Raw genomic sequence first — 18,429 nt, 5'->3', positions numbered from 1 at the left:
CACAGAGTTGGCCTCCTCAGGGTGCCGTCGGCCAGACAGTGTCGGCTAGCGACCCCCAGGGGGAGAGCCTTCTCCGTGGGGGTGCCTTCCCTCTGGAATCAGCTGCCCCCGGAGCTTCGTATAATCCCCGTCCTCCGGTCCTTCCGACGTGCCCTAAAAAGTTGGCTTTTCCAGCAAGCCGGCCTGGCCTGAACAAAACAAAATAAACTATTGATCATTGTTAATTTTAATTCGATTTTTTTAAAAAAATGTTATTGTTAATCTTAATTGGGTTTGTTTGGAATATTCTATTTAATTTTTTTTACTTTTGTAATATGTGTTTTTTTAATGTTGTACGCCGCCCTGAGTCCTTGGGAGAAGGGCGGCATATAAATCCAATAAATCCAAACCAATCCAAAAATCCATATAATCTGAAAATAGACAGGAACCAGAAATTGCAACTGATCAAGGAAGACTTAAACCAGGGCTTGCTTCAAACAGCAACACATGTTCTCAACCTATTCTCCGTAAAAGTAACATGGCTACGACAAGTGAACAATCAAAGCTGAACACAGACAATCTGATGTTTTTGAACCAGGGCGAGAGAAATTGTTTGAGGGTACCCTGGATCACAAGAAGAACAAATCACTTAATACTAGAGCCGAGGTGGCGCAGTGGTTAGGGTGCAGTACTGCAGGCCACTACAGCTGACTGTTATCTGCAGTTCGGCGGTTCAAATCTCGCCGGCTCAAGGTTGACTCAGCCTTCCATCCTTCCGAGGTGGGTGAAATGAGGACCCAGACTGTGGTGGCGATATGCTGACTCTGTAAACCGCTTAGAGAGGGCTGAAAGCCCTATGAAGCGGTATATAAGTCTAACTGCTATTGCTATTGCTAGAGATAAAATAAAATGAGATAAACTGCTCACTGGACACGCTGATAAGAAAATTAAAGCTTAGATGAAAACTGGTTTGGTGTGGTGGCTAAAAACTGGAAGACTAGGATTTCTACCAATTTAGGCAAAAACCAGCCGGGTGACTTTAAACTAATCACCCTCTTCTCAGTCCTAAGAAGGAGACAATGGCAAACCACTTGTAAAGATTGTCCAGGCAGTCTCTGAGAATTGTGCATGATTAAATAGAAGGGGAAAAAAGGCTTAAGTATTTTGGATATATACAGTAATACGTAAGTCAGGTCTATTAGAGTATATCCTTGAGGGCAATTGAAGAAGTCAGCCACTACCATTACCACTACCACTACCACTATCCAAGCATGAGCTCAATTCTGGCAGATTTTTCTTTTTCTACTTGTTCTGAATTTCTTTAAAGAGCATATTACCTCTGTCTAATGAAAACTTGCTTCTACAGCTGCGCTGCCATTATGTGATGAAATCTTCCGGAGCTATTGCAAGAATGTGTCTCTGCTAAGAATAATTTTTACTAAAAATCCTCTAATAAGGAACAACCTGGTTCTGCATATAAAAATGTGCCGTTTTGATTTACCACTACATCTAGTAAGTCTTCCATTACTTTGATTTGCGGTCTGCTCTTGAACTTCAGACTCAAGTTCTTCTTGGCATCTTTCTTAGATTTATAAAATATATATAAACTAATCTGAAGAATGTTAATCTGCTGGAAACTATGTCCGGGTCTTATATCCTGATATAATATTCCAATAAAAGATAATTTTTAAGTCCATATAACTTTTTTCATAAGCCTCTTTGACAGACTAGCCAAGGGAAAGAGAAAAAACAGGGCAATTTCATTCACTTCTACTTTTCACTAGAAAGCCTCGTGAAATGATATTTATTTTGTCTAACACATTTCTGGAAATGCCTGACTTTTCTTTATGCATTCCTTTTTCTCCCTGCTGCCTCACACAAGATCCATGTGACACAGCTTATCTCAATACATTTTCTCAATTTTTAAAATAAATTTATTGTTTTATCCTAGAGAGCAGAGGTGGGTTCTTGTAACTTTTGCGTGCTTCAAATGCCAGAGTTTCTGAGCCAACATTTTGGTTGCTAAGCAAGAGCGTTGTTAAGTGAGTTTCACCACATTTTACAAGTTGGCCACTCCTACCCAGTCACATGACTGCCAAACCACTCCCACCCAGACACATGGCTGGCAAGCCACTCCCACTCGGTCATATGGCCAGAAAGCCACTCCCACCTGGTCACATGGCTGGCAAGCCACCCCCACTCGGTCATATGGCTGGAAAGCCACTCCCACCCACTCACATGGCTGGCAAGCCACTCCCACTCGGTCATATGGCCGGAAAGCCACTCCCACCTGGTCACATGGCTGGCAAGCCACCCCCCACTCGGTCATATGGCCGGAAAGCCACTCCCACCCAGTCACATGGCTGGCAAGCCACTCCCACTCGGTCATATGGCCAGAAAGCCACTTCCATCTGGTCACATGGCTGGCAAGCCACCCCCACAAAGCAGGCCACACCTACAGAAGAGGTTCTAAAAATTTTTGAAACCCACCACCTCCAAGTAGCCTCAAGAGCTCTCAGGGAGAGTGGTAACAACCAGAAATCCTTCAAACACATACACACGCACCCATCCTTACAGCACTAATCCTTCCACCACCCCCCCACCCTCCTGCCAGAACCAATGAAGCTTCTCGGATGAAAAGGAAAATATCTTCTTCTTCCTCAAAGAAAAAAACAGTCCAGTTGACTTTGGAAAAAAGCACCTTTGGGACACTTTCAACATGTTTCTTGTGATAGCAACTGGTATAATTCTTGCCTCCTAAGTGAAAGTTTGCTATTTTGAAGCACATCATTTTTTTTCAAATGTATTATTATGCTTTCCGAGCGTTCTACTTCTCCCGTAGCTTTATTACTTTTTTCCATTCTACTTTTTTTCTAGTTATCTGAAATTTAAGTGTTTGCCCTCGGCTCCCAAATAGGCCATAGTGGGCCCATCTAATCAGCATTCTGTTCCACAAAATGCAATTAGCAAGCCCACTTATAACATATTAAGGCAATCCTCCAGCTGGCCTATAACATGTTGTTCCTTTGCTTTTAGTGAATAGAGCCACAGTGGCTGGAGGCAGTTCTAGTTAGTCATGAAGCCTAATCCATTGGCCTTTGAGAGATCTGTCTGAATTTATTTAAACCAGTGGTAGTCAACCTTTTTCTACTTACCGCCCACTAATGGATCTTTCTTGATGGGAAAATTTCCTTACCGCCCACCAGTTTTTGCGCAAGTGCGGAACATGAGCCTATTTCTTTTTTTTCAGACATGGGTTCTAAATTTGTTTCACAATTTAACAACTACTTTTACGTTTTGATCTGCACTCCACACAGTGCTTTTTTCCCTCCTCTTTTCCCTTTTATTACAAACACCAAAAACAAGGCTGTGTTAGGTGCCAATTTTTGTTAAGTGTCACCATCAAAACAAAATTCCTTTTCCTGCCTTCTTCTTCTTTACCTTTCTTATAGTATTTCACTATATCAAGGATCTCTTTTTCCCTTTTTTTATTTTCTCCTCCTTCTTCCTTTACTTATTTCTTTCTTTTATTTTATAAGATAACAAAACTTAATTTATGAGCCAGACTAAACACTGCTTACTCTCCTCCTTTATTTTATCCACTTTTCTCCATTTTTCTTCCCTTCTTTTGTTAATTTTTTTTTATCTTTTCCTTTTTATCTCCTTTTTTTTTTTACCTTCCTTAGGGCAATGTACAAAAGTAAGGCTGAGCTAGTTAGCCCACTTATTATTATCAGCCAACAACAATTCTCTCCTGCCTATAACTTTTCTTTCTCCTATTTTGCAACTGCTCTGCTCCGCTTGATTTTATAAGATAACAAAACTTATCTGCCTGTCCCTGCTATCAGTTTCCACTCCTCCCCTTCCTCTTCCCACGTGTTTGCTTGTTTGCATAGAGAGCCGAGGTGGCGCAGTGGTTAGGGTGCAGTACTGCAGGCCACTTCAGCTGACTGCTATCTGCAGTTCGGCGGTTCAAATCTCACCGGCTCAAGGTTGACTCAGCCTTCCATCCTTCCGAGGTGGGTGAAATGAGGACCCAGACTGTGGGGGCGATATGCTGACTCTGTAAACCGCTTAGAGAGGGCTGAAAGCCCTATGAAGCGGTATATAAGTCTAACTGCTATTGCTATTTGCGTGCACGCGCACGTTGGTTTATTGATGTGTGCGCTCGCCCCTGTCCACTCGCTCAAAAGGAGGTTTTAACCTCCGAAGTCCCTACCGCCCACCTGGAATCTCGAAACGGCCACTAGTGGGTGGTAGGGACCAGGTTGACAACCCATGATTTAAACCTTTGGAAGCCATCTATACCAGCGAACAAACACTTTATGGCATGACGTGGTAGGTTTCATTGAATAGGCTCCCTCATAATTGGGATAATTAGGCTCCCTCTGGATGTAATAGCAATAGTAATATAATAGTAATTGAATATGAATGCTTAATAAGGATATTAATAATGCTATTCCAAAAGTAAGGCTGAATACTTTCTGAACGTTTAGAGTTATAGCAACCATGTCAAATTAAATGAATTTACATCACCATGAGAAACTGTGACAGAGAGTTAGGAATACAATTGAAGAAAATGCTACTTTTTATATAAGAAAAAAGGTTGAAGCTAAAATCTTCTAAAGCTTCTGCAGTCAGAGGGCTCAAACTGTCAGTCTGTCTTAATTTCATCCTGGGTGACCTTGAGGAAACTTTGCCCATTTCTCTCCAACAACTCTACTTTGAGAAAGACTGTCAACTGTAGCTTTTAATGCAGCTTTCTAAGTTCTTATGTCACAACCTTTGCACCAGGCTGAATGTGGCTCTGCACGCACACAGATAAGTGTGTGTGTGTGTGTGTGTGTGTGTGTGTATCCACAAAAAATAAGACTTCAGTTCAGATAGCAGGGATGGACTACTGTAACACGCTCTACATGGGGCTGCCCTTGAAGAGTGTTCGAAGACTTCAGCTTGTCCAGAACGCAGCCGCATGAGCGATCGTGGGTGCACCTCGGTACACCCACGTTACACCTATCCTCCGCGAGCTGCACTGGCTGCCTATTGGTCTCCGGACACGCTTCAAGGTGCTAGTCGTTACTTATAAAGCCCTGCATGGTATCGGACCTGGGTACTTGAGAGACCGCCTCCTGCCAATTACCTCCCAAAGACCGATTAGATCGCACAGACTAGGCCTCCTCTGAATTCCATCTGCCGGCCCATGTTGGCTGGCGACTCCTCTGGGGAGGGCCTTCTCTGTGGCTGCTCCGGCCCTCTGGGAAGGGGGGCATATCGCCCCCACAGTCTGGGTCCTCATTTCACCCACCTCGGAAGGATGGAAGGCTGAGTCAACCTTGAGCCGATGAGATTTGAACCGCCGAACTGCAGATAACAGTCAGCTGAAGTGGCCTGCAGTACTGCACCCTAACCACTGCGCCACCTCGGCTCTATCCCCCCTCCCCCCCAATAATAGTCTGGTTTTTAAAAAAAACCCTTCCGAATTATCACAGTAAAATCCACAGAAACATTGGATCAGAAACAAAGAAATAATGATGTCAAATGGATGAAGAGAAATTTGGGGGAAGTGCATGCTATTAGCCCCAAAGAAATGGAAGATGGTTGGGAAGAACAAAGTGGGGGAAAATAATTCAGAGAATGGAAAAAGAGGAGATTTCAAGAATTCGGTTGGCTCCTGAAGAGAGAGCCCAGTTGGTTTCTTAGGTATTGAAGGAGACCTACATCTGGAATTTTTAGGCTTTTAACCCTTGCTTAACTCTGCTCGAGTGATCATAAAACGCCTAAAGTCAGACTAGATGAGGCACGTCGTTCTCCTGCCTCCTCCTGTAGAGGGCGCTTTTTTAAACAGTTAAGCAGAGTCATCCACGGTGACTCTGGCAGCAACTAGCTCAGCCTGACCTCAGCTCTTACCTTTTTCCTTTTACATTTTTTGTCTTTTCATGATGACGGTGGTGAGGCTCTGCCTCCCCTGCCTCCCCTGACTGCACGTCCCTGGTGGGGACAAGAGAAAGAACTTATATGGAACTAATATCATTTTGTATTTATATAAACAAATGTGAGGTTGAGGAATATCAGAGAGTCGTGATTCCAGAGGCGATCTGCTGCATTTGCTCTGGCTGTGTGAATTAATTCCTATGGCAACTGCAGTCCTATTCACAGATGCTAGCTTTTGTGTTAAGTGTCCATTTGTGTTAAGCCTGTCCATCAGGCTTCCTCGTATATAAAACTGCACTTTTGATGGCACTGTCAGCTTTTAGGATGTAGCATTCTTATTTTCCACCACCAGTCTCCATAGAAATGGTGAAATTAGTTTGACTGGAAGGGACCTATAGCACAGCATCTGGAGGCTCCTGCCTGGAAGAGTCATACTTGAACCGAGGTGGCGCAGTGGTTAAATGCAGCACTGCAGGCTACTTCAGCTGACTGCAGTTCGGCTGTTCAAATCTCACCGGCTCAAGGTTGACTCAGCCTTCCATCCTTCCGAGGTGGGTGAAATGAGGACCCTGGATTGTTGTTGGGGGCGATATGCTGACTCTGTAAACCGCTTAGAGAGAGCTGAAAGCCCTATGAAGCAGTATATAAGTCTAACTGCTATTGCTATTGCTATTTTCTCACAAATGAAGGCAATATTCTTAATGCAAATCTTAAGGGTTTTGAAACACCTGCCCCCAAATATTGAGGTCAGTCCCCCCCCCCCCCGGTTTTTTTTTCCTATAGCTTTTTAAAAAGGAAGGAGAATAATGAGAGTGAAAAGAAAGGGAAAACCATGTGATTGGTTACTTATATCTATAAGGGGAAAGTAGGATAGCTATTCTCCTTCTGATGTACCTAAATTCTAGCACCCATCATTCCCAGCCAGAGTTGATCTAGAATGATTTGAATTCATGCCCACATTCTCCTGTAGTGCTTAGGAAATGTTCACAGGTTAAAAACCCTATCTTCTCCCTGATATGAGAATTTTTTTTAAGACAGGGAAATTTTAAGGAACTGGGGAAGGGAATAGAAAAAATTCCCAGGGTGGCATTTGCATTAAACATGCAATTCTTCACCCACAGAATTCTACCATGGTCACTTCGGGATGTCTGTATTATGTGATTCATTTGAATTTATAAAGTGCCCAAGCTATTGTTGAGGTTAAAGGGAATCGGGCCTCTGCTGCATTTCACAAATGATGGCTTCGGGCCAATCTTATGCTCATGTAATATTTTTTATTCTCTTCTTGGGGCTTTGGTGACAGGCCTCACTGCTAGAAAAATCCCCCTGCTACTACAAATTTTCTTATCTGAATCTGTTCTCATGTTTTATTATGAATGTGTGCATTCTGATCTGTGACCCAAAAGAGCTTTTAAAAAAAACGTGGCACGACATAACCGCGAAAGTCAAAAGCGCGCCGACAACACTGCGGCGCTAAAACCGCGATGTCAAAAGCGCGCAACAGCCCGCCGACAACAGCGTGCCGACAGAAGCGCGATTTAACTTAAGGTAAGGTTTAGGGTTAGGTTTAGGGTTAGGTTTAGGGTTAGGTTTAGGGTTAGGTTTAGTTAGGTTTAGGGTTAGGTTTAGGGTTAGGTTTAGGGTTAGGTTTAGGGTTAGGTTTAGGGTTAGGTTTAGGGTTATTTTTAGGGTTATGTTACAGCGCACTTCTGTTGGCGCGCTGTTGTCGGCATGCTGTTGTCGCGCGGTTTTGACGGCGCGGTTTTGTCACCGCGCTTTAGTGACACGCGCTTTAGTCGACCGCGGTTTTGTGGTGGAACCAAAAATAATAATAATTTATTGCTGCCAGACTTGTGAAATGATAAAGTTGCTGCTCCTAACAGTTCAGAATTTAAAAGAAAAACTTTAAAAGGACTGTTACAACACAAAGCCAACATATGAAAACATACCAGGAGGCCTCCCAATTCAGCAGATTTTGGTTTCCACTCTTAGTAGCTACTTGTAGATGATCCAAGGCACTCCACATGCCTCTGGCAATACAACAACAACATACACACCTCTGAACACTCCCTCCCTCAAGTTACATGAATAAGAATATTATTTGGAAAAGTCTGTCCTTGGGTCACTGATTCGTACACCCTCTTAGAAAGTTAAGATCTTGACAGACATCACAGAGCTAATTGTATTCTTTCTCACTGGGTAGTGAGTTCATTGTTTTAGAGACTAAAAACCATTTTAACTGTAAGGGCAAGAGGTCATTTTTGCTCCTGCTGAGCTGTCATTTTATTAGCGAATCCAACCATGCCATCTCAGTAAAAGAAAAGAAAGAAAAAAGAGAAACCTTTTAGATCTTGGTTCTTAAGAACAAAGACTTCTTTATTCTTAAGAAAACTGGCCTCTTCTGTGACTTTTTCAAAGTCCAATTAATGTCACATCAGTGCATCTGTCCTAAAATATAAAGCAAATGGTTTTCATAAACTTTTGTTTTAAAAAATGCAACCCAGCTGGACTGACTCCAGCCGATATATAATATACAACACAAAAAATACAACACAAAAAAAATGTAACAAAGACAACAGTAAAAATATTGGGTTTCTGTCGTGATGGTCTCTTGTGACGAGCCGATGGACAGAGAATGGAAGCAGTGAGCTTCCTCCCATAATTGGGGCATACCAGAGGTTGTGACACTAAAGATAGATGATAGATAGATAGATAGATAGATAGATAGATAGATAGATAGATAGATAGATATAGATATAGATATAGATATAGATATAGATATCGATATCGATATCGATATCGAGATAGATAGATAGATAGATAGATAGATAGATAGATAGATATAGATATAGATATAGATATAGATATAGATATAGATATAGATATAGATATAGATATAGATATAGATATAGATATAGATATAGATATAGAGATAGATAGATAGATAGATAGATAGATAGATAGATAGATAGATAGATAGATAGATAGATAGATAGACAGACAGACAGACAGACAGACAGACAGAGAGACAGAGACAGAGAGAGATAGATACATAGATAGGTAGGTAGGTAGGTAGGTAGGTAGGTAGGTAGGTAGGTAGGTAGGTAGATAGATAGATAGATAGATAGATAGATAGATAGATAGATTAGATAGATAGATAGATAGATAGATAGATAGATAGATAGATAGATAGATAGATAGATAGATAGATAGATAGATAGATACATTAGATAGATAGATAGATAGATAGATAGATAGATAGATAGATAGATAGATAGATAGATAGATACATTAGATAGATAGATAGATAGATAGATAGATAGATAGATAGATTTTTATTTATTTAGATTTCTTTTTTAAAAAAAATCTCCCCTATATTATTTTTTTTTATAAATAATTCAAAAGTGGTAAAGAGGTATAAACTTTTGACAGCGGTATTCGGTTGCTATTTCTCAGCTCAAATTCTCTCACAAGGTTCTTCTGAGGACAAAGTGAAGAATGATCTCCCATGTAAACTACCTTGAATTCCTGAAGGAAAGGAAAGGTATACACCAGGGGTGGGTTTCAACCGGTTCGCGGCGGTCCCTGCGAACCGGTTGGTTGGCGAACCCAGAAGTAAGTAACTTCTGGGAACGGCGAAGGGCCCACACGCCCGCCCACGCTCCTTACCCGGTTTTGATGAGTTCTGCGCTTCCACGCATGCGCAGGACGCATACAGCGCCTGCGCGATCCTCCAGGAGCAGCTGGAGCATCGCACAGAAGCTAGTACGCATGTGTGTGCCGCGTGTGTGTATGCATGCGTGTGCTGCGTGCGTGCACGCGTGCGCCGCGTGCGTGCACGAGGACGCCGCCAGCCCCGTTCCAACCGAACCGGTTGGAACGGGGCAAGAAACCCACCCCTGGTATACACTGAAGAAATAAATAAGTGCGCCTCCCCCAAAATATTTTTCATTTCCATTCCAACTTTTATAATACAATCTGAAGCACCAAAATCTAGTCTCAATTGTCTAATACATCTTGCTACAGAAGGCTTTGATTCAATGAAGATGCCCTACAAATCCAGACAGCTAATAATTTTCATGTCCAAATGAACTGCACCGATGTTTTATTTCTCCTCACATCATTCCATATATAATATTGGCCTGTCTCTGGGTTGAGTTTCAGGATGTTACCCCCGGGGATGTGGACAAGGCCATGAGGGCTGTGAGTGCCTCCACCTGCGTACTGGACCCGTGTCCCTCATGGCTGGTTACCAGCAGCAGTGAGGTGACACGAGGCTGGATCCAGGCGGTCGTGACCGCCTCTCTTCGGGAGGGGAACTTCCCCGCCGCACTGAAAGCGGCGGTGGTGAGACCCCTCCTAAAGAAGCCATCTTTGGATCCAGCTGTCCTTAATAACTATCGTCCAGTCTCCAACCTTCCCTTCCTTGGGAAGGTTGTTGAGAAGGTGGTGGCCTTTCAGCTCCAGCGGTCCTTGGAGGAAGCAAACTATCTCGACCCCTTCCAGTCAGGCTTCAGACCCGGTTACAGCACAGAAACCGCTTTGGTCGCATTGACTGATGATCTCTGGAGAGCCAGAGATGGAGGATTTCCCTCCATCCTGGTTCTCCTTGACCTCTCAGCGGCTTTCGATACCATCGACCATGGTATCCTTCTGCGATGACTGCGAGAGGTGGGAGTGGGAGGCACCGTGCTGCAGTGGTTCTCTTCCTACCTCTCAGACAGGTCGCAGTCGGTGTTAGTGGGGGGGCAGAGATCGTCCCCTAGGCCCCTAACATATGGGGTGCCTCAGGGTTCGGTCTTATCCCCCCTACTATTCAACATCTACATGAAACCGCTGGGAGAGATCATCCGCAGGCACGGGATCAGATACCATCAATATGCGGACGATACTCAACTGTATCTGTCCGCCCCGTGCCAACTCAATGAAGCGGCAGACGTGATGAACCGGGGCCTGGAGGCGGTTATGGACTGGATGAGGGCTAACAAGCTTGTGCTCAACCCAGAAAAGACCGAGTGGCTGTTGTGTTTCCCTCCCAAGGATTCCACCAATATTCCATCTCTCAGGCTGGGGGGTCAAATTCTATACCCCTCAGAGAGGGTTCGCAACTTGGGAGTCCTCCTAGATCCACAGCTATCGTTCGACCATCATTTGACGGCTGTGGCTAGGGGGGCATTCGCCCAGGTTCGCCTGGTGCGCCAGTTGCGACCCTACCTGAATCGGGAGGCACTCACAACAGTCACTCGGGCCCTCGTGACCTCTAGGCTGGAATACTGCAATGTGCTCTACATGGGGCTGCCCTTGAAGAGCATCCGGCGTCTTCAGCTGGTACAGAACGCAGCCGCGCGAGCGATTGTGGGTGCACCGCGGTTCACCCACATTACACCTATCCTCCGCGAGCTGCGCTGGCTACCTGTCGATTTCCGGATGCGCTTCAAGGTGCTGTTAATCACCCATAAAGCCCTACATGGTAGTGGATCTGGATACTTGAGAGACCGCCTTCTGCCAATCACCTCCCTGCGACCAATAAGATCACACAGATTGGGCCTCCTCCGTATTCCATCGGCCAGCCAGTGTCGGCTGGCAACTACAAGGAGGAGGGCCTTCTCAGTAGTCGCCCCGACCCTTTGGAACGAACTCCCCGTGGAGATTCGTACCCTCACCACCGTCCAGGCCTTCCGCATAGCCTTGAAGAACTGGCTAGCCCGTCAGGCCTGGGGATGAAGATAGTTGCCCCTCCCGAATGATGAATGCATGTTGGTTACTGTTTTTATTATATGTGTCTTTGTTATTGTCTGCATTTCCCCTTCCCTGATTTTATGTGAGCCGCCCTGAGTCCCCTCAGGGAAAAGGGCGGCCTACAAATGTCAATAAAATCTCAAAAATCTCAAAAAAATCTGTCATAAGCTTCCGCACAGATCATGACGTGGTGAATTTATTTGTGTATCTTCCTAGACAAACCAAACCTTATATTCCCAGCACAATAGAACAAAAATGGCTGCACTTCTACTCATGTCAAACCAAAGTACCTCATGATTATCCTTAACATTTTAGAGCTTTGAAGAAATAAATATTACCCTCTACACGTTGCCCAGCAAATTCACCCTCCCTTCTTATCACAGATTAATTTTAGGGTTCCAAAACAATCAGTGGGGTTTTGCTTCTCATCTACCAAGACCCCCAAATTAAGGATTATTCAAACTCCAGTAGGTTTCTATCAAGGTCAAAGAATAGAGGTGTACTATATTGCTTCTGCTCTCTTCAGATATATCAATATGTGCCCAGCATACACATCGAAACTACGGTTCACCGACAAATGCGTGCTCAACAAAAGTGCGGGGACAAAAGCGCGCGTTTGAAATTGTGCCGAAGAATGAGGACAGAAGCGCGCCGACAACAGCGCGCCCTTAACCTAACCCTAAACGTAACCCTAAACCTAACCCTGAACCTAACCCTTACCCTTACCCTAACTCTTACCTTAACCGTAATGGCGCTTCTATTGGCGCTCTTTTGTCGGCACACCTTTGTGGGCGTGCTATCGACATCACGGTTTTATCGACGCGGTTTTGTTGGCGCGCTGTTGTCGGGTGTGCTTTTGTCGGGTCACGGAAACTACTTTATGACTAGAGGTGGGTTACTCCCTGTTCAGCCCGGTTTGGCTGAACCGGGAGTGGAATTCAGGCCTGCGTCTCAGAACCAGCAGCGACCCAGACTGCCATGCCCCCGAACCAGTTCCTTCACTGCTGCTGCGCCACCACCATTTTGATTTTTAGTGTCTGCGTGTTCACTGTAAATTGTTCTGCGCATGCGCAGGAAATCTGGCAGCAACTCACCCCCATTGAGGATCCATTTCCATTTCCATTTATTGAATTTATAGGCCGCCCAATCCCGGACGACTCCGGGCGGCTTACAGAAATAAGAAATATTAAAAAGGATTAAAACAAATAAGACGCAACACATTAAAAGAAACACAACATGCACCCAGTCAAAGCGGGGCTGGACCTCAATCAAGAGGTCAACAGCCCCAGGCTTGCCAGAAAAGCCAGGTTTTGATAGGTTTACGGAAGGCCATGAGGGTGGGGAGGGTCCGGATCTCTGGGGGTAGCTCATTCCCTAGGACCGGAGCGGCAACAGAGAAGGCCCTACTCTGAGGCGTCGCCAGCCGGCATTGTCCAGCTAATGGCACCTGGAGAAGGCCCATCCTGTGCGATCTTATCGGTCTTAGGGAGGTATGCAGCAGAAGACGGTCTCGTAGATATCCGGGTCCTTGTTAAAGTGGTTGTTTTAAAAAAAATGAACTTCGGAAAACTTTGTTCTACAGGAAATATGGATAAAGGTTTGTGCTCAGGGGATGCATTCCCCCCCACACACATTTGTTCAACTTAGAGAACTACAGTTATGGCTAGTAAGATTATGATGTATTTGGAGTGGGCAGATCCATTGTGTTTATGGCTGTAGTTTGTGTGTGTGTGTTTCAATAGGCAAATAGATAGACACCTATTTCTTTTGTTTCCAGTAGAAAAAAATGCTGCTCAGAATGGTTGGTTTTGATGCTGATTTGTAGCAATATAATCTGAATGTATTCTGGAGTTTGCAAAGTGAGAGTCATAGATTGCATAAGACTAGCAGACTTCTAATTTCCCACATTTCTTCTACAGAGGGGTTAGTGACCTCTACTGAAGGGAGAAAACAATAGCTTGATTAGCAATTTCAAGAAACATACTGGAGATCTTTGGGGACACATAAGACTCGAACGAATTTCACAGGATGAAGTATTGCTAGTTATCAAAACCCTTGCTGGTTGCAACAGAACACAGCATTTTATTAGATCATAACCCTAAAAAAAGCCTTATAGAAAACTGTTGTGGCCCAGCAGAAGCCATTGGAGCTGCCACCAGACTCCGACAGTGAGGGGCCCTATGAGTCGGCTCTGGAGGATGTGGAGGACCCTGGACAGGGTTCCGACTCTGAGCAGGGCGCAGAGAGGCTGGTTGGCCACCAGGAGGTGCCTGAGCCTTGAACCAGTGGGGAGGAGACAATGGAGTTGGTCCTGGATGCCCGGCAACGGCATCTTAAGTGTATACATATACATACATACATACATACATACATACATACATACATACATGTTCTGACCCCCTCCTCTGTCCAATAACGAAAGCCGAAACAAGCTTAATTAGAATGTCCTTTAATAACAAGACCAGAATCTCGGTGACTGAAAGCCAAGCAAACAAACAGATAAGGACCTTGGCAGCAAGTCCGACAAACCTTGGCAGCAATTCAGACAAACCTTGGCAGCAATCCAGCCTGCCAAGTTAGTTACGTTCTCTTTAGTCAATGTGTTGACTTCTGCAAAAGGGGTGTGTCACAAGCAGTCTTTTTTATAGTCTGGAGAGGAGCCTCATGATTACCAGCTGAGCACAATTACCTCCTGTAATTACGTAATTGTTCTTGACACTGAGTAGCTCTTCGATGGCGTGCATCCAGGAACAACACAGGGTCTACATCCTCCAGGGCCGACTCATAGGGCCCCTCGCTGTCAGAGTCTGGTGGCAGCTCCAATGGCTCCTGCTGGGCCACAACACACACACACACACACACACACACACACACACACACACATTAGTCTAGTCTAGATCTATACTAGTCTAAATAGATCTATACTAGTCTCCCTTTATTTATTTATCAGCACAAATGCAACACACACACACACTGTATATATATAAAGAGAGAGGGAGGGAGAGAGAGATTCACAAAGCATGGTGATGTTAATTAGATGGTGATTAGATATCATGTTCAAGAATATTTCATGTTTTCTTAAGTGGCGTATTCAGTTTATGGCTTAATGTAGCCAAACTGGACATTATATACAGAAATTTGTCTCTGGATCTTTCAGTGTCCTTTATTTCAAAACAGATCCTGAAATTGTTCAGGTGTGGTAGCATTGGTAAAAAGTTTTCATATGTAGGAATAACGTCATATATACAGATTAGCAAAGGATTTTGACAAGTTATAATAAATAGCCTTTAAAAATGGCATAGAGATGCCATGTGCTGTCAGTAACTCATATCTGATGCTTGCAAGAATTTTGGTAGTCACTCCTGACAATAGCTTGCTGTGCCCTTGGCTTAAGTGGCGAACTCATGTACTAAACAATATCAAAGTTACTACTGTTTTCAAAGCTGTTGTGTCAAATTATACAATGCATCAGCAATTCAACCATTAAGAAGAAAAAGGAAATTCACATTCATGTTTAAATACATGGTGGGACAATCTGTTCCCAAAACCTGCATATTGACATCTGATTAATTTCATACGACATAAAGAATTATAGACATAAAGACAGGAAAATAAGTAGTAAGAAGAGTAATGGACAGCCTCTTCATTCTGGTTTTGAATCCATCCACAGATTGCTTAAAGCCCATCCATTATTGACTGGTATCTCCTTTCCAGTTTTTCATGGAAGGATACTATCCTCAACTGATATAAAAATTTGTCTGCTCCTGGCTTAAAAGAAGAAAAGTGTCAGCATGGCTGCATTTGTACAGCATGTTAAAAAATATTTTTTTAAAGAAAGAGAATTTAGCTTCCTTTCCCATTTTTTTCCTGCTTTGCTACATATGTAATATTTCCTGTTAGCAAGGTTTTGCAACCGAACCACATGCAAGAGAAAAAATCTTTGACCTGCTGTAAAGCTTTTCACAAATGAAAGAAGAAAGAAGGAATATCTCATTCTTACTTTATAGTTCTGTCTGTTCTGTTGACAACACCAGTTTTATCCTTGGTGCTATGACACTGCCTTATTTTATGCTCCATGTTTGCTTGTAATTAGTTGGATAAATGTAAAAAATAGTACTTTCCCCCTTATCCAGGGGTGGGTTCCTGCCAGTCCTAACCTCTTCTATAGAAGAGGTTCCACAAATCTACAGTGCCGTTTAGAACCGGTTCCATCTCCCTCCCCTCGCCCGTCTGCACATCAACAAGATGAAGAGTGAGAGGAGGAATTCTGGGAGTTGAAGTCCACAAGTCTTAAAGCTGTCAGGTTTGAACACCCCTGTGGTTTTTTTTCCTAAAGGTTTAGGGGTGCAAGGGTCTTGTAACTTGACAGCTTTAAGACTTGCACACTCCAATGCCAGAGTTCCTGAGCCAACATGACTGGAGGAGGAATTCTGGGAGTTGAAGTCCACAAGTCTTAAAGCTGTCAAGTTTGAACACCCCTGTGGTTTTTTTTCCTAAAGGTTTAGGGGTGCAAGGGCCTTGTAACTTGACAGCTTTAAGACTTGCACACTCCAATGCCAGAGTTCCTGAGCCAACATGACTGGAGGAGGAATTCTGGGAGTTGAAGTCCACAAGTCTTAAAGCTGTCAAGTTTGAACACCCTTGGGTTTGTTTGTTTTTCTAAAGGGTTAGGGGTGCAAGGGTCTTGTAACTTGATAGTTTTAAGACTTGCGTTCTTCAAATGCCAGAGTTTCTGAGCCAACATTTTGGTTGCTAAGCAAGAGCGTTGTTAAGTGAGTTTCACCACATTTTACAAGTTAGCAATAGCAGTTAGACTTATATACCACTTCATAGGCTTTCAGCCCTCTCTAAGCGGTTTACAGAGTCAGCATATTGCCCCCAACAACAATCCGCGTCCTCATTTTACCCACCTCGGAAGGATGGAAGGCTGAGTCAACCTTGAGCCGGTGAGATTTGAACAGCCGAACTGCAGAACTGCAGCCAGCTGAAGTAGCCTGCAGTGCTGCATTTAACCACTGTGCCACCTCAGTTATTGCTATTTTACAAGTTGGCCACGCCTACCCAGTCACATGGCCAGCAAGCCACTCCTACCTGGTCACATGGCCAGCAAGCCACTCCCACAAAGCAGGCCACACCTACAAAAGAGGTTCTAAAAATTTTTGAAACCCACCACTGCCCTTATCCCAATACCATTTAGGGAAGTGTTAACCATCTGTAGGCATGTTCAGAAGTATTTGGAGAGTCCTGAGAGATGTAGGCATGCCCACCCCATTCTGGTCACTGCCAGCTGACATTGTTGTGTTTCTCTATCATTTTTATCTCAATTACCACTTTGTTTTCTGAATTTCTGTCGCACTTGTCATTTGCTCCATCTTCCAATTCTGTTTTGACACCGGCTTCGCTCTAGGGCCTCAAACAAGGTAAAGAAGAGGAAAGGAAACCTGCTGTTTTATTTAAGTTGACGTTTAGCTTAACTGCCAAGCATAATCATGGTTAACCAACTTAAAATAAAGATAACTCTGCCTTAAAGGTAGCAATCCTCCTTTTCCACTTGGCAGTGTACAGAGCATAAATTAAAGTAGAATAAATATGGATTAAAAAAAATATAAGAATGGCGACATAGAATAACAGGGACAGTTAGAAGTTTGCTTAAAGGAAGTGTTACCATTCACTAACCACAAGATGTTTTAGCCAACGTCCCTATGTCAAAACCTATGTCAAAAGTCCAAGCCACAAAGTTCAATTAAAGTTCATTAATGACACGTCGTCCATACCTGTAACAAAAGGAGAAGTAAGACCCCCATCTCCTTATAAGGCTTTTTCCTCAAGGTAACCACAAAGAAATGAGTTAAGTGTTGCAATGCTTTTGAGAACGTATAAGAACGCCTGCTTCGATAATGAAGGTTGTTCAGAACTTGCAATGCTAAGCCATGGGCTAGCTTTCTGAACCTGGCTGGCAAATAAACTTTTCCTGTATCCTGAGAAGTCGAAAGCCTGTCATTTTCTGCAACAAAATGTGGGGTGGTGAACTGGGCTTCTATTACTTATTTGTCTATTTCAATCACTTCCCTGTCCTTGAAGATAGTTACATCGGTCAGTTTCAGTAATCCCTATAGGATCTGGTTTGGTCTAAATCAGGGGTAGTCAACCTTTTTATACCTACTGCCCACTTTTGTATCTCTGTTAGTAGTAAAATTCTCTAACCGCCCACCGGTTCCACAGTAATGGTGGTTTATAAAGTAGGGAAGTAACTTTACTTTATGAAATTTATAAAGCAGAGTTACAGCAAACCCCCACCGCCCACCATGAAAGCTGGAACGCCCACTAGTGGGCGATAGGGACCAGGTTGACTACCACTGATCTAAATCATGACAAGGTCTGCATCTTTCCCCTTTAGGCCTATGTCAAGGTCAAACAAACCAGCCTTGAAAAGTCAGACCGTGCCTATTCTTTGTACAATTTTTCTGCTCACTGAAAAAGTGTTGAAATAAACCAGCAACCGCATACAACGTATAGCAACTCCAGATCAGGCCAATGCCATTCACCGGTGGCTTTGAACTGACACAACAGAGCAGAGGTGGGTTCCTACCAGTTCGCACCTATTCCGTAGAACTGGTTCATCAAATCTACCGAACCGGTTGGAAGAGGTTCCACCAGTGGACCCGGAAAGCAGGCCACACCTACAGAAGAGCTTCCAACAATTTTTGAAACCCACCACTGGTCCTTGGATATGATTATTCCACACTATCATGCTCCTATTTATAAAACTCAGGGCCTCTG

The 18,429-nt window shown here is 43.7% G+C and overlaps 1 protein-coding gene across 1 annotated transcript in view; it reads right to left on the bottom strand.

Moving 5' to 3' along the window:
- NMNAT2 (nicotinamide nucleotide adenylyltransferase 2) overlaps positions 1-18,429 on the bottom strand; it is a 79,305-nt gene that overhangs the window by 40,462 nt on the left and 20,414 nt on the right. The gene's annotated exons all lie outside the window — the stretch shown is intronic.

The sequence above is a fragment of the Thamnophis elegans genome, chromosome 11 (assembly GCF_009769535.1).
Source record: "Thamnophis elegans isolate rThaEle1 chromosome 11, rThaEle1.pri, whole genome shotgun sequence".
NCBI classification, from domain to species: Eukaryota; Metazoa; Chordata; class Lepidosauria; order Squamata; family Colubridae; genus Thamnophis; species Thamnophis elegans.
This window is presented reverse-complemented; position numbering and strand designations above follow the sequence as displayed.